General features: G+C 41.8%; 1 protein-coding gene across 6 annotated transcripts in view; it reads right to left on the reverse strand.

Moving 5' to 3' along the window:
* Positions 1-12,504, reverse strand: part of slc20a2 (solute carrier family 20 member 2) — a 44,340-nt gene that overhangs the window by 20,230 nt on the left and 11,606 nt on the right. The window contains exon 1 of one of the 6 annotated variants that reach the window (XM_044376675.1): positions 7,552-7,787. The exons of the other annotated variants lie outside the window; for them this stretch is intronic. The gene's annotated coding sequence lies outside the window, so the exon portion shown is untranslated. Of the gene's footprint in view, positions 1-7,551; positions 7,788-12,504 lie in introns of those variants that run through there. 6 annotated transcript variants of the gene reach the window in all.

The following is a 12,504-nucleotide window of genomic DNA, read 5'->3' on the forward strand; positions in this document are numbered from 1 at the left end:
CATGCGTTCACTGGGACACACATGAGTAATTTCCTCTGAGCCATCATGCCAGATATTTTATTACATGACTATTTTGGTAAAACATTTAACCGTCAGTGTGGGAGATATCCTTCCAAGATTTACTGGCCAAACAGAAAATCTACCCGCATTTGGCACTTGAAGAGTGTTAATTTCAGACCCTGACTGGAACTACTGAAATGATTTGAGATTACTATATTACTTTCTTTAAAACTGTCATTTGATCCAGTGAGACCGATGTGTTAAGACTGCTGGCGTCCACTAATGCACTTGTGGAGCTCATCTGTTGATCACATTAGATCCACTAGAACAACAGGCAAACAGCTTCCTCCTTTGTTCCTGTAAAGTTCCCCTCAAGCCTTATTTGCATCACTACAATGACAACACGCGCTGGAAACGGATGATGAGGCCACCAACACTGAATCCTCTGGTGGTCCTCGACAACCCTCTAGACCACTAATGACTTGGTCTGGGTTATTTCTTCTATTTTTTTCTTTTGTCGTTGCCACAAAATCAAAGTCATTTCATCGGGGTTAATGGCAGCACATTTCCTTCTATGGTTGAGCCAATTGTTAATGGGGAGCATTAGATGTAAACAGCTTTAAGGCCAGACTATTACATTCCCCCGGCATGAACTGACTGTGCGCTCCTCCTCGCGTGGGGGCAGACAGATCCTTTCTAAATAGCCTGCGGCCAGTTATGGCTCCCTCCTCCCGACCAAGAGCTCCATCTGGAACAGTTGAGGTCACATATTCCTAGCCTTTATCCTTTGACGAACCACAAGACACACATAAAAGAAGCTTAAATAATTTGTCCCATGATCAGGTCTGAGTGAGACCTCCCTGAATCAGATTTATTCACTTAATTGACACTAAAAAGTATTAAATAGTTTAAAGTTAAAAATCTGACATGTTTCATCTTCCCCCTTCATTCAACAGATCCCAGGGCTGTTCTTTTAAATATAGAGAGAAAGAGAGCTCAGGGGTTGCTGCCACCTACCAAATCTCAAAAAGGCTGAGTAACAATTGTGTGATACTTCACTGATCACTGAGGGTATATTCTATGTTCACCTGCTTCCTGCCAGAGAGAGATGAGGATCAGAGCGCAGGATCAGAGCAAAGGATCAGTGCCCCTGGACTTAAAGATTCAGCGTCTTAAGATGCCAAGGGGTCAAAAGTCCCCGCCAAGGAGTCACCTGACCACTTCCCAGGCACAGGAGCGATCAAATGCACCTACCTGAAAGGAACATCCCCTCCCAGCTGAAATCAATCAATCCGCTCAAAAGGCTATTAATGTTGCCTTCCTCCCTTTGTTTGTTCTCTTTGACTCCAGCCATGTGTTGTATGCATCACGTGAGTGAGATTTATTAATTATTTGATTTAATTAAATTCTCATATAATTCTCATAATTCATATTTTTGGTTCTATTATTAGTGTTTACCTGTTTTATGTAATAATGCTTCTCCTTGCAGAGCTTAAACCACACACACACATTGAAAAAGAAGCCTACAAAGAAATGAAAATAAAACAGCTCTGCATTTTAGAAACTTGGATTCCTGCCTCATCTATGCGTCTCTCTCACATACACTCAGCCTACCAAACTATCCTTTAGATTCTGAATCTGACACAGAGGTCTGAGACTCTTGGCTGAAATGTCAATAAACTGAAGTCGTGAACTTGTGACCATCAAGATAAGATTGCTACTAAAAGCAAGTTAATAATTCATGTCTAAATATAACAATACAATCATACGTAGGAAGTTCTCCGATCTGAAGCTGTAAAATCTAATTGCTACCTTCAGTGCGTTATGTAACATTTGATGCACAGTGGTTAATCAGAAACGTCAAAATGCCATTTTAAGATTTTTATTATATTAAATAAATTGATTTTTAAGCCTAAAATTATAATGTGTTCATTTAAAGTTTACATTTCAATTAGATGTTATTTGTTTAACAACCTCTTTGCCACTTTTGAGAAGTGTTGTACAAATTTGAAGTTTTACAATCAATGCATTGACGGTAGCGGTCTTTGAAGGACTAACACAAGTCACTGTGTAAATGTTTAATCCCGGGCACACCACCACCACATGAGAACCACAGAGTCAAACATGGCCCTCCATCAAAGCCGAACCAGAGATCCCACAGAGGAAACAGTCAGTGCGACAGTCAAACACGTCACTGGAGAAAGCAGGCCGTGCAGTGAGTGTGAGAAGCAGGAGAGGAAAGATGAGAGTGAGTGACGTGAGTGTGGGCGTGCACCACAACTACCAGGCCTTTTTTTAATCAGGTCCAATTTTCTAAACAGGGAAACTCAACATGACAGCTGCAGCTGACACTCGGTCCGTTCTGAAGACCTCATCCTATACTGTAACACATGAACACCGGTTCACATGCCACCACTCCCAGTTGTGCACATGTAAACTATTTTCTGCAGGACTAAAACGTGTACAGTAAATCAGTATAATGGTTAACTGTGCAGTTCTCTTATCAGCGGCTGTGCTACAGGAGAAATTCTGCATTTCCTCAGTCCTATAAGACTGCTAGGAGTGAACTACTCTTACGGGAATATTATAAAAAACAATGTATTCAAGCTTCAGTAGCCTTTGTCAGGTTTACAGCCAGGATGTAGTCGGTAGATGCAGTGAAATCCAAAATGACTGCCACAGGGCATAGCAACCAATCAGACAGCAGTATGCAGTATGCATACCAAACTTTACTTCAATAATCTGCGGAATCTGAGGATTAAAAAATAGTTTCCTCTGTCTGTCATCACAAATATGAACAGGATTTTATTATATGGTTCTGACATGGCTTAAGTGCCTCAAACATCTGTGAGGCCATTATAATCTGAACATTTTGGAAAATAAGTTAAATTTTAATTATTGCCTGAGGGGAAATTTGTCTTCTCTACTCAACCAATTGTAACTATTAAGTTCTGCTGTAGCTTAGAAGCCTTTATAAAGTTGTACAAGTATTGAACGTGCCTGTGTTTTGGGCAGGAGGAATCCAAAACCTCTGGAGGAAACCAACGACAACACAACACAAAAACATGCCACACAGAAACTTCACACAGAAAGGCTCCAACAGAACTTTTGTAAATAGCAGAGGCCACAAATTATTACACTTTTTAGGTTTACTGCGGAAAAAAAAAACAAATGTAAAGAAACCTTTTTCTTAACTCAAAATCCCTGCACCATCATGATATAGCTACACCCCCTAGGGAGCGAGTAGCAGCCTCCTCAGAGGAATGCCTCCTCAAAACTGTGGTCAAAGGTACAACCACACATCCAAAACGAACACCTGTCTGCTAATTTCATTAACAAGCTCAACATCTGGTGTGTTTGCTGTGAAATCTGAAAGCACATGAACTGTCTATTTCACAGTTTGTACATGGAACAACACAGTCTGAGAGTGTTTATACATTCTCTCAGATAAAGAGGTGTATGACCTTATGTCCTTGAATAACAAGTCAACAATCCCACCGTGCCTTGCTATATACATTGATTGGTACAAACGGCAACTATTCAGAAAACAGTACGTGCCAGAGATTCAGTTACAGATTCACCACAGATTAAATGGCTTTCTTGAAAATGGAGCGACTATATGACCTTCAGTATGTCAGAGGAATCCTCAGCATCTCAGGCTGCACTGACAAACTGTGTGCCTTCTGAGTGTTTATGATGCTCCAAAGAATAAATTCATAGGGACCTTGTAACTGCAAAGAGTTTAATCCTTTAAATTTAAAACATTATCAAAGCTTCACAAATGAATAGAATAAAATATATTTAAGAATAAGTTGAATAAAAAGTTATGCAACCTGCATGAAGGCCATCTTTTTCATTTTCCTTTTTACTTCTACATACTGTAGCAAGCATAGTCTAACCAGTAGTAATCACTGGTTTTGTGCTACCTGGGTAAGAACACACTACAGTTTTGCTGGTCGGGATACAGAAAAATTAACAGGAAACTGTAATATACTGAATTCAATGTGAAAAACTGGGAACGACTGAAAGAGGCAAGAAATGACCGATTGAGGAGAGATGTTTGAATGATAAAGTAATGTTACTGTAGCACTCACACGGAGGCCACAGTATGACGTGAATAGGTCGGGATGTTGACCCGTAGTTATTATTCAGACCTCACATATTGCACGCCAGCTGCTTTCACAACACAAAAAAACCCAAAAGGGAATTTCATGATTAATTATCATATTTAACACACATCAAAAAAGACCAATATGGAGAAAAAAATCCTGCTAATTGGTAAATTTCATATTTATAAAGATGATGGGACCATATTTTTCCTTCGCAGGGGGCAGCAGCTCAGGTTAATGTGACTTTGTCTCTCTGAATCACAACAAGGCTATGATGAACTGAGAATTTTACTGATCTAAAACAGCTATAATAAAGCTTGGATACTGTCAATTCATCAGCCTGCTTCTCTATTCAGCTCAGGTGCATCTTTTACAACATTCTGCACAAAGTGTGTCACGACCGCTGTCCAAGGTGCTGATCCTGGGACCACTAGGGATGCGATGCGGGACCTATCTGAGGTGATTGCTGTTGCTCCCACTTTGATATATTTTATGACACAGAGAAATGGACATGAGGATTTAATGTGAGAAGTTGATCTAGCAATATTGTCGACACATTCATGTATTTGGGATGTACTGAACATACAGGTGGATACTCTGGTGTAGGTTTAAAGTTTTACGAGAGGGTTTTTATGGATAACTAAACTTAAAATTGTGTTGCTGTTGTTAAAATCATCTCCAATTAAATTTGTTGTATCAGAAATACTGTAGCTACCATTTTTGGAAGCTAAGTCCTCCATGAAGGAATGCCAATACATCTCCTGGGACTCCAGATGATGGATGATTGGTAATATAAATATGAATTTATAACATTTAAGTTAAGTTTTCTTTTAGAATTGTGTCTGGATATTTGCTTACTTTTTGCTGTGTTAGCTGTGGCTTTAAAGGATGAGCAGGTCATCCATTAATCATTAGCGGTTCGATCCTCAGCTACTTCTGTCCAGGTACCCTTAAGCAAAACAGTGAATCCCAAATTGCTCCCGATGGGCAGGCCAGCCTCTGCCACCATCGACTTGAGAGTGTGTGTGTGTGTGTGCCATTGGATGAAAAAGAGGCAAATTATAAAGCTCTTTGTCCACTTAGGTAGAGAAGCGCTATGCAAGTGTAGTCCATTTATCATTTACCATCATTAAAATCATTTTGAAATGAGCTGCTGTCACATCTAAGTAAGCTAACCTAAATAAAAAAAATAAAAAAAACACTTGAAAGTCGCACAGTCTGTGAGGCAACATGCTCTTGAGGATTGTTTCTGGCAGACAAATTTTCTTCCTGTGGGTGTCAAACAGTACACATAATGAGGGCACTGAAAAAATACAACATGAGGAAACAAGGCTAAATTCAGGCTTCACATTGTCTGTGCTGGAATATTTAAAGAACAAATGCAATATATTAAGAACAGTCATTTTTGGATTATCCGAATTCAATTAAGTGAGGAGAGTGTTAACTATCCAGCTGTGCAGCACAACCTGAGCTGAGCATTTTACCTGTTACAGCATCGGGCCCCTGGAAGCATGTGCTGTGTGCCCTGAACTGTAAAGAGGAACCTGTGTGCAAACTGCTTACTGTGAACACTTCTCTAATTGTTTGCTACCGCTGCTGTACAATGCTCATTAATCTGCCTGAGATGCCACTGCACCACAGCCACAGCTGGTGCAAAACACTGTGTCACGAGCTACAGTCTGCATTGACACGCGGCTGCACTATCCACGTACCGATTCAACCCCTCCTCCTCCTCTCGTCAACTAACCCCTTCTCGAGGCACATGCTGAAAGGACCAGAACTGGAACATACATGCAGCGTCAGATGATGACTCACAACAGCATCCTACCAGCGCAGGCTAATTGTTACACCTGAGGCATACGCAACTGCGGTCCCTGCCTCCAAGGACGCAGGATGCTCAAATCTACCAGATAGCTTAATAAGTTAAGAGTAAGAGAAATTGAGACAGAAAGGCAGACAAGTGAAAAAAAAAAACCCTGTAAGTCTGGAAATCAACTCCACTCACCTTCATGTCTCCTCACATCAGTGGAAGATGGGAAAGTGGTGGAGATGAATGAATGACAAAGACAAAATTACAGTATTGGAGAGAAAAGAAAATGGACCAGGAATAAAACTGTGGTGAGAATGTGATTGACAGGAAATTAGATGATGAGAGACACAGAGTAGAAGCGAACAGCTGATGACGGGAAGAGAGGAGGAATGGGGGAGAAAAAAAGGAGGGAAAGAACAGGAGAGGCTTAGTGGGAAATCAGCAGGTTGTGGTGATGTTGCGGGAGAGAGAAAGAGAGAGGGAGCTACCAAAAGAGAGCAACACATACAGAGAGAGAGAGAGAGAGAGAGAGAGAGAGAGAAAGAGAGATAGCAGCACAGCCAGCTGAGTCTAGACTGCCTCTTAAAGGAAAGTATCCGCATTCACAGCACACGCCAACCAATGACAAATGTCGGAGATGCCGATGTGTGCCGCTGACTGGCTGTCATCATGCAGAGAGGATGGACAGATGGAGGACAGTCAGCCAATGATTGCGGAGGAGAATAACCAACCAGAGGGGGAGGGGGCGGAGGAGAGGGAGAGGAGGCGAACCTATGTGTGGATGTGTTTTACAGCCGGAGAAAAGCATGCAGACGGATCAAGGGCATTCAGAGCACTAGCATTCCCTTCATTACTCTGGTCACAGCACAATATAATACAATATCCGCATTTTGGAAGCTAAATACTGATCAACATATTTAGTGGGAAGCAAGCTGAAGATTACACAATCACTCATGATGCTTGTTACTGCATAGTATTCGGTATGATGAAACGAGCTGGGTAACTTAGGGGATATTTTTCTTGGTAACACAGAGGCTCATCACACAAGAACACACACACTATCTCAACATTTGTTATTTGGCCATGAGCCACCCATCACTCTCTCCGCCACAATTGTCCCTTTCAAAGACGAAGCTGAACAGTATGCCTTTATGTCACTCAGTCTCAGCAGGCGGAGACGGAGGCTCTCGTCAACACAATGAAGAGCGTGGACCAGAGTCACTGCAGACTCATTGCTTACAAAATACAAAGCGGAGCCCACGTCTCTTCAGCCGTTCCTCAATACTCACTAATCATGCTACAGAAAGCAAGAAGAATCCTTCACACAGACATATTCACAGGCCTGTCTCACAAACTAGTCTATGAGCCATCAAGCAAAACAGTTGTTTCCTGGGAGGTTTTTGTTCTAAACTAAGGCTGCACTGTTATTTTTTTATTTATTTTTTTTATAAAAGTTTACAGGATCTTTATAGATGCTTTTTCTTTGGAGGAATTTATCACAGATTAGCCACAAACTTGCGTCACATAAATTCTGTCTTGCAGTTTCCTTCTTGACTTCCTTCTTGACTTCCACATAATCTTTGCACAGTTTTAACCATAAATTAACCATGATTAAAAACAAACATTACTTACATACACCATTGAAGCTAAGGCCAGATGCCACTGGTGCAGTTCAGGTCTTGTTCCCATGAGCCCTTTCTGTTCTCACACTGTACACAGACAATAAATTCATTTGGTCGGTACTGTCCAGAGGTCTGATCTTGTGTTTGAGTTCCTGTGGCTTTCTCCTCTATTGCCTCTCACTCATTCTCTCCCTTTCTGTACCCCAACTGGCCCTGCCTGCTAAAAAGCCTATCTGCGTCAGCTGCACCTGCTGCCTCTGACTCTGTGCTTCGCAGCAGGGAGGCGCTGTCTCCTAGAACCCAAACACACACACACACAAATACACACACGCACACACACACACACACACACACACCGTACAGTTTTAAGATCAGTCAGCCTCCATGGGCAGGAGGGGGGTCGCTTAAGAATGACAACAACAGCACGCATGACTACAAAGAGCACGTCGCTCTCAACACCATCTTCAAAGGCTCCTCACACACACATTTCCATAAATCCTCTCACTCATTCCATTTCTCTCCGCTGCCGTGGGTCTGCATTGCAGCACTAAGTCAGGTTGTCAAGAAGCAAGTAAGTCTCGTAATCCTTTAGATTGCTTCTGACGGCCATTACAAACACACAAGCAGCCTGTCGAAAATTCACGTGGGCCAGCAGCTAAATCAATAGTTTCCCCCGTTTTTTTTTTTTTTTTTTGGATTGACTCTGGTAGAGATGAGTGAGAATTATCCAACTGTCTCCTCACCATCACTACAGCCCCAATGCAGCAATCAAACATCTCTCAGCACAATCCCCCCTTTGAAACAACCTCTTAACTTTAAGCTTTATGAATATTTATTTTACCTTCATAGCGTATTTAGCTTAAACACAAGGAATGACAGCATGCCTGATTCCTTTGACTGTTAGGTGTAAAATTTGGTTGTATGTTACATTTATGTTTGTGAGAACTGGATTAAAAAAACTTCCTACAGTTCCACATAAAGTTTAAATACATTGGGTGTGAATTGCAGCAGTTTACATCTGGCCAGGAACCTGCGCTGCACGTCATTGTCCGTCCTTCCTGCCATTTCTTTACTATCGAAAAGCATAAAACGCCCCCGAAAATACTGACTCAAATGAAATTCATGAATCAAGTTTCGAGTGTTGTCAGACTCTGAACAAAGTATCGAAGCCTTCAGCAACACCAAAGCAGGCCGTGTTACAACAGCAAACAATCGAGCTCCCCTCTGGCTTTCAGTGTTGAGTAAGCCTTATGTTTAAATACTCTTTTAAGGTCAGCTCTCTCTGGTTTCAGTGGAGACTGTGCTCGGGTTTGACTCCCTCACCCTGAAATGGCAAAGTGACTGCTGTGACTCCTCCCTGTTTGAGTGTCTGTACGACTGTTTTAAGTAACTGAGATTCACTTTACTGTCCTCACACTGTTTGTGTTGGTTCCTATGGAGTCCAAAAAAGGAAACCGAATTATAGCAATACAATGAGAGTAAATGAAGAAAAACATGAAACCTACGCAGATATAATTGGTTGAACCTTTAAAAAGACATGGAAATGTATATGATACCAAAAAAAAACAGCCTTTTCTTATTGGTAAAACCATTAAATATTGATCTACAAACATCCAGCCACACTCATACACATAAATGCATAAAAACCATTATGGCTAAAATAGGAGAGACACAAAGGATGCAGAGCCCTTAATAATGCTTTTAGACTGGCAGAAACTATTAGTCACCTCTGAGAATAAACCCCGCTCACAACGGGGATCCTAATTGACCAATAGAAATGTGCCTCAAAGACAAATATAGAGCCAACTACTTTATTTCCAGCAGTAAGGGGTCTGGTTTTTTTTTGGCTAGCCTTCAACATCATATGACAACCAACACAATAAGGATTGGCACCTACCAACAACTGTGGCTTTTTGAGGTCCAGCTTTCTTCTTGTTCTGCCAAGTGTCACCATGCCCCTGAGTGTAGGAGTCATCTTACTCTTGAACCTCTCTCTGTTTTCCTCTCCTCTCTCGACCCCCCCTCCAACTCTCAGCTTTGGCCGGACAGCTCCAGTTCTCTTCTGCGAATCAGCAGAGAAACCCGATTGCAAAGCCTGACGCATTCACCCCTGCTCTTCCTCCTCTTTCCTCTTCTACCTACCCCTCCCGATCTCTTCTCATCTTAGGTGTGAAAATGGAGAAATGTTGATCTGGCTGTGTCCTCACAAAGCAGTGCCAGGACATTCAACCTGAACCTACCTAGCTCTTTCTCGACTGCTGAGACTGGTAATCTATTGTTGGCACGGTCTGTGGTATTAAAATGTGTTACTGGGGCAAAGAGGGTGCTAGGGTATTAGTGAGTGCTGAAAATTCAGAGCAAAAAAGGGCAAGAGACTTGGTGAGAAGGAACAGGTACCGACATAATTAATTTTGTTGTAAGCTATGCCCGCACTAATGGGAACAAATGCATCTTGTCTTCCCCCTTTTGGCCTTCCATCCACACTAAGCTGCCGAATGACTGATGAAATCTTAATGAAAGTGGACTCCCAAGTGGAGATCTGAAAATGCCGGCCTGGAGTTATAGCTTGCACGGAGAGAAATTTGCTTTTGGGAAAAAAAAAAAAAACTAATGTATGACTGTCATGTGATCTCCTGCACACTCCGGTGTCACATGATTCATTCGAGAATCTGGGCTCGCTTTAAAAAGGAAAAAAAAAAAAAAAACAAGTTGATGGATCACTGCAAAGCTCCTAGCTTAAGAGGTCTTTGTATACAGCACAGAAGAGATTTAAGCGTTGTTTCAATTTGGATTGGTGAACTATTAATATTTATGTACCCTTTCATAGTATTAACAGCATTAGCAACATTGTGTGGTGGGCAGAACAACAGATGGTAAAAGGTTAAGAAAGGAAACAAAACAGACACGGAGGTTAAAATGTATCTGCATTGATGTGGACGTTAGCTTTCTATGTCATAGTTAGAAGAGTTTGAAGACAGATTTCAGGGGAAAAGAAGAAATTGCGCATCAAGTATGGATAAAAACAAGCTGATACACCAACTGTGGCTGTTTTTTCAACCATAATATAGTATGAAAATGCACATTTGTTTCTATTAACTGTGTGTAACTTCAGTATAACGGACATTGGTGACCTTGGATGACTGTGACCCCACTGTGTGAGGTTAAAAGATGAGCATAAAAGGGAAGAGAGAGAGGCAGACAGATAGAGAGAGAAAGAGAAAGAGCGAGAAAACATTCCTTCCTAAGCTGGATCTAGTGGCCTGTGCCCTCCTGCTCTTAATCCTGGCTTCCAGCACATGACCCAGCTAACAGTATTATGGAGTGCTTTGATTAGACCTGCCGCTGTGCGCACGTAGTGAGAGACGTGGCACTGCTGGGGGAACATGGGGTCCTGTGTTCTGCCACCACTTTGCAGGAATGCCAGGCTTCTGCATATAGACACACACACGCGCACACACACATACACACACACACACACACACACACACACACACACACACACACACACACACAGACACACACACACACACACAAAGTGCATTAACAATACGTTTAACCCCGGTGTGCACGGCCTTCACACGGCGGAGGGATAGACACGAGGCTTGCCGGATTAGGTCTGCAAGTCAGTGAGTCAGCGGATTACCCAGGCGCTGTTATTCTAGGTGAAAACTAAAGAGTAATGCTCAAAAACGTGCTGTTAGCATTAGCAGCAGAATGAGTTGCAAGAATGGCACTTAAGGCGGTCATAACAGGGAGGGGGATTTCACATGACGACTTCAGCAACGGGCCTTAATCGCATCAAGGGTCTCGCGAGGGAGAGGTTTATTTTTAAGTTTATCGACTAATAGGGAAAAAAAAAAAAAAACATCTTTAAGATTGAGTGTTGTTTAGGTGTTTAGGGAGTGCTGACTGAATCGTGTACATGGCAACAAGTATCAAAAACTGCTAAAACATGAGTTGGAACCGCACGCTTGGTTGATTTCTCTTTGATAAGTTTCAAAAAATATGTTTTATTCTATATTAAGGCAAAGTTTAAGCTCATCCACACTAACGTAAGCTGGTTTAAAAATTGCTGTTTTCCTAACGGTCCTGAAATGCAACAGGTATCAATGTTTTAACTTTACCCAGCCCTGTTCAATGCTCATTATCACTAAATACTGAGCTTTAACAACAGTGTGAGCTGTCCTCTTGTTGATAAAGAAAGAGGGCGGGAACTAAGTTGGCCAGATTTGAAAATACTATAGAGTAAACTGTTGGGGAATTCGGCACAGCAGGTTTTCACCGTGGGAGACGAACTATGTGTCGTATTCCCTCTAGGGAAGACATTTCTGCGGTGTCCTGACAAGAATTTTACAACTATGAATCCCAAAGCATAAGTGCTGGAGGTAAACCACAGAATACATTAACACAAATATGACAGTTTTGCTAATTGAAAGGTTTTGTCTGTACAACTTAAGCAAATATACATGAGACGTCAAATCAAAATATGAGTGACATCAAGTTGATTTTTTAAGCCATAAAGGATTTTGAGTCCTTTCTAGCTGAGAGATTTTTGAACAACAGAAAGTAAGTTACCCTCCCAACTGAACAGTCCAAAGGCAAGTTCCTGTCAGTGAACAGAAACACTGCCAGAATCACAATCCTGAATCCTGTCAACAGAGTAAAAACACGGCAGGAAGAGTTAGTTCCATGCTGCTACCACTGTTACTACCACCGAAGCATGAATGAGTGTATCTTAAAATTACACAGTACGCACTGTGTGACCAGGTTCATCTATCACATGGTTTCAGCTTGTGTGGCACACTCTCAGCACATGGTGCACACACACACACACACACACACACGGATTGCACTTTTCAACTTTAAGGACTGGTGGACTCATTTTTGCATTTTTGTGACAAGTTTGCAAATCAGGATACACCCAGACGCACCTTATAGTCCAAGTTAAACTAAATCTGGCAGT

The sequence above is a fragment of the Thunnus albacares genome, chromosome 2 (assembly GCF_914725855.1).
Source record: "Thunnus albacares chromosome 2, fThuAlb1.1, whole genome shotgun sequence".
Lineage (NCBI taxonomy): Eukaryota > Metazoa > Chordata > Actinopteri > Scombriformes > Scombridae > Thunnus > Thunnus albacares.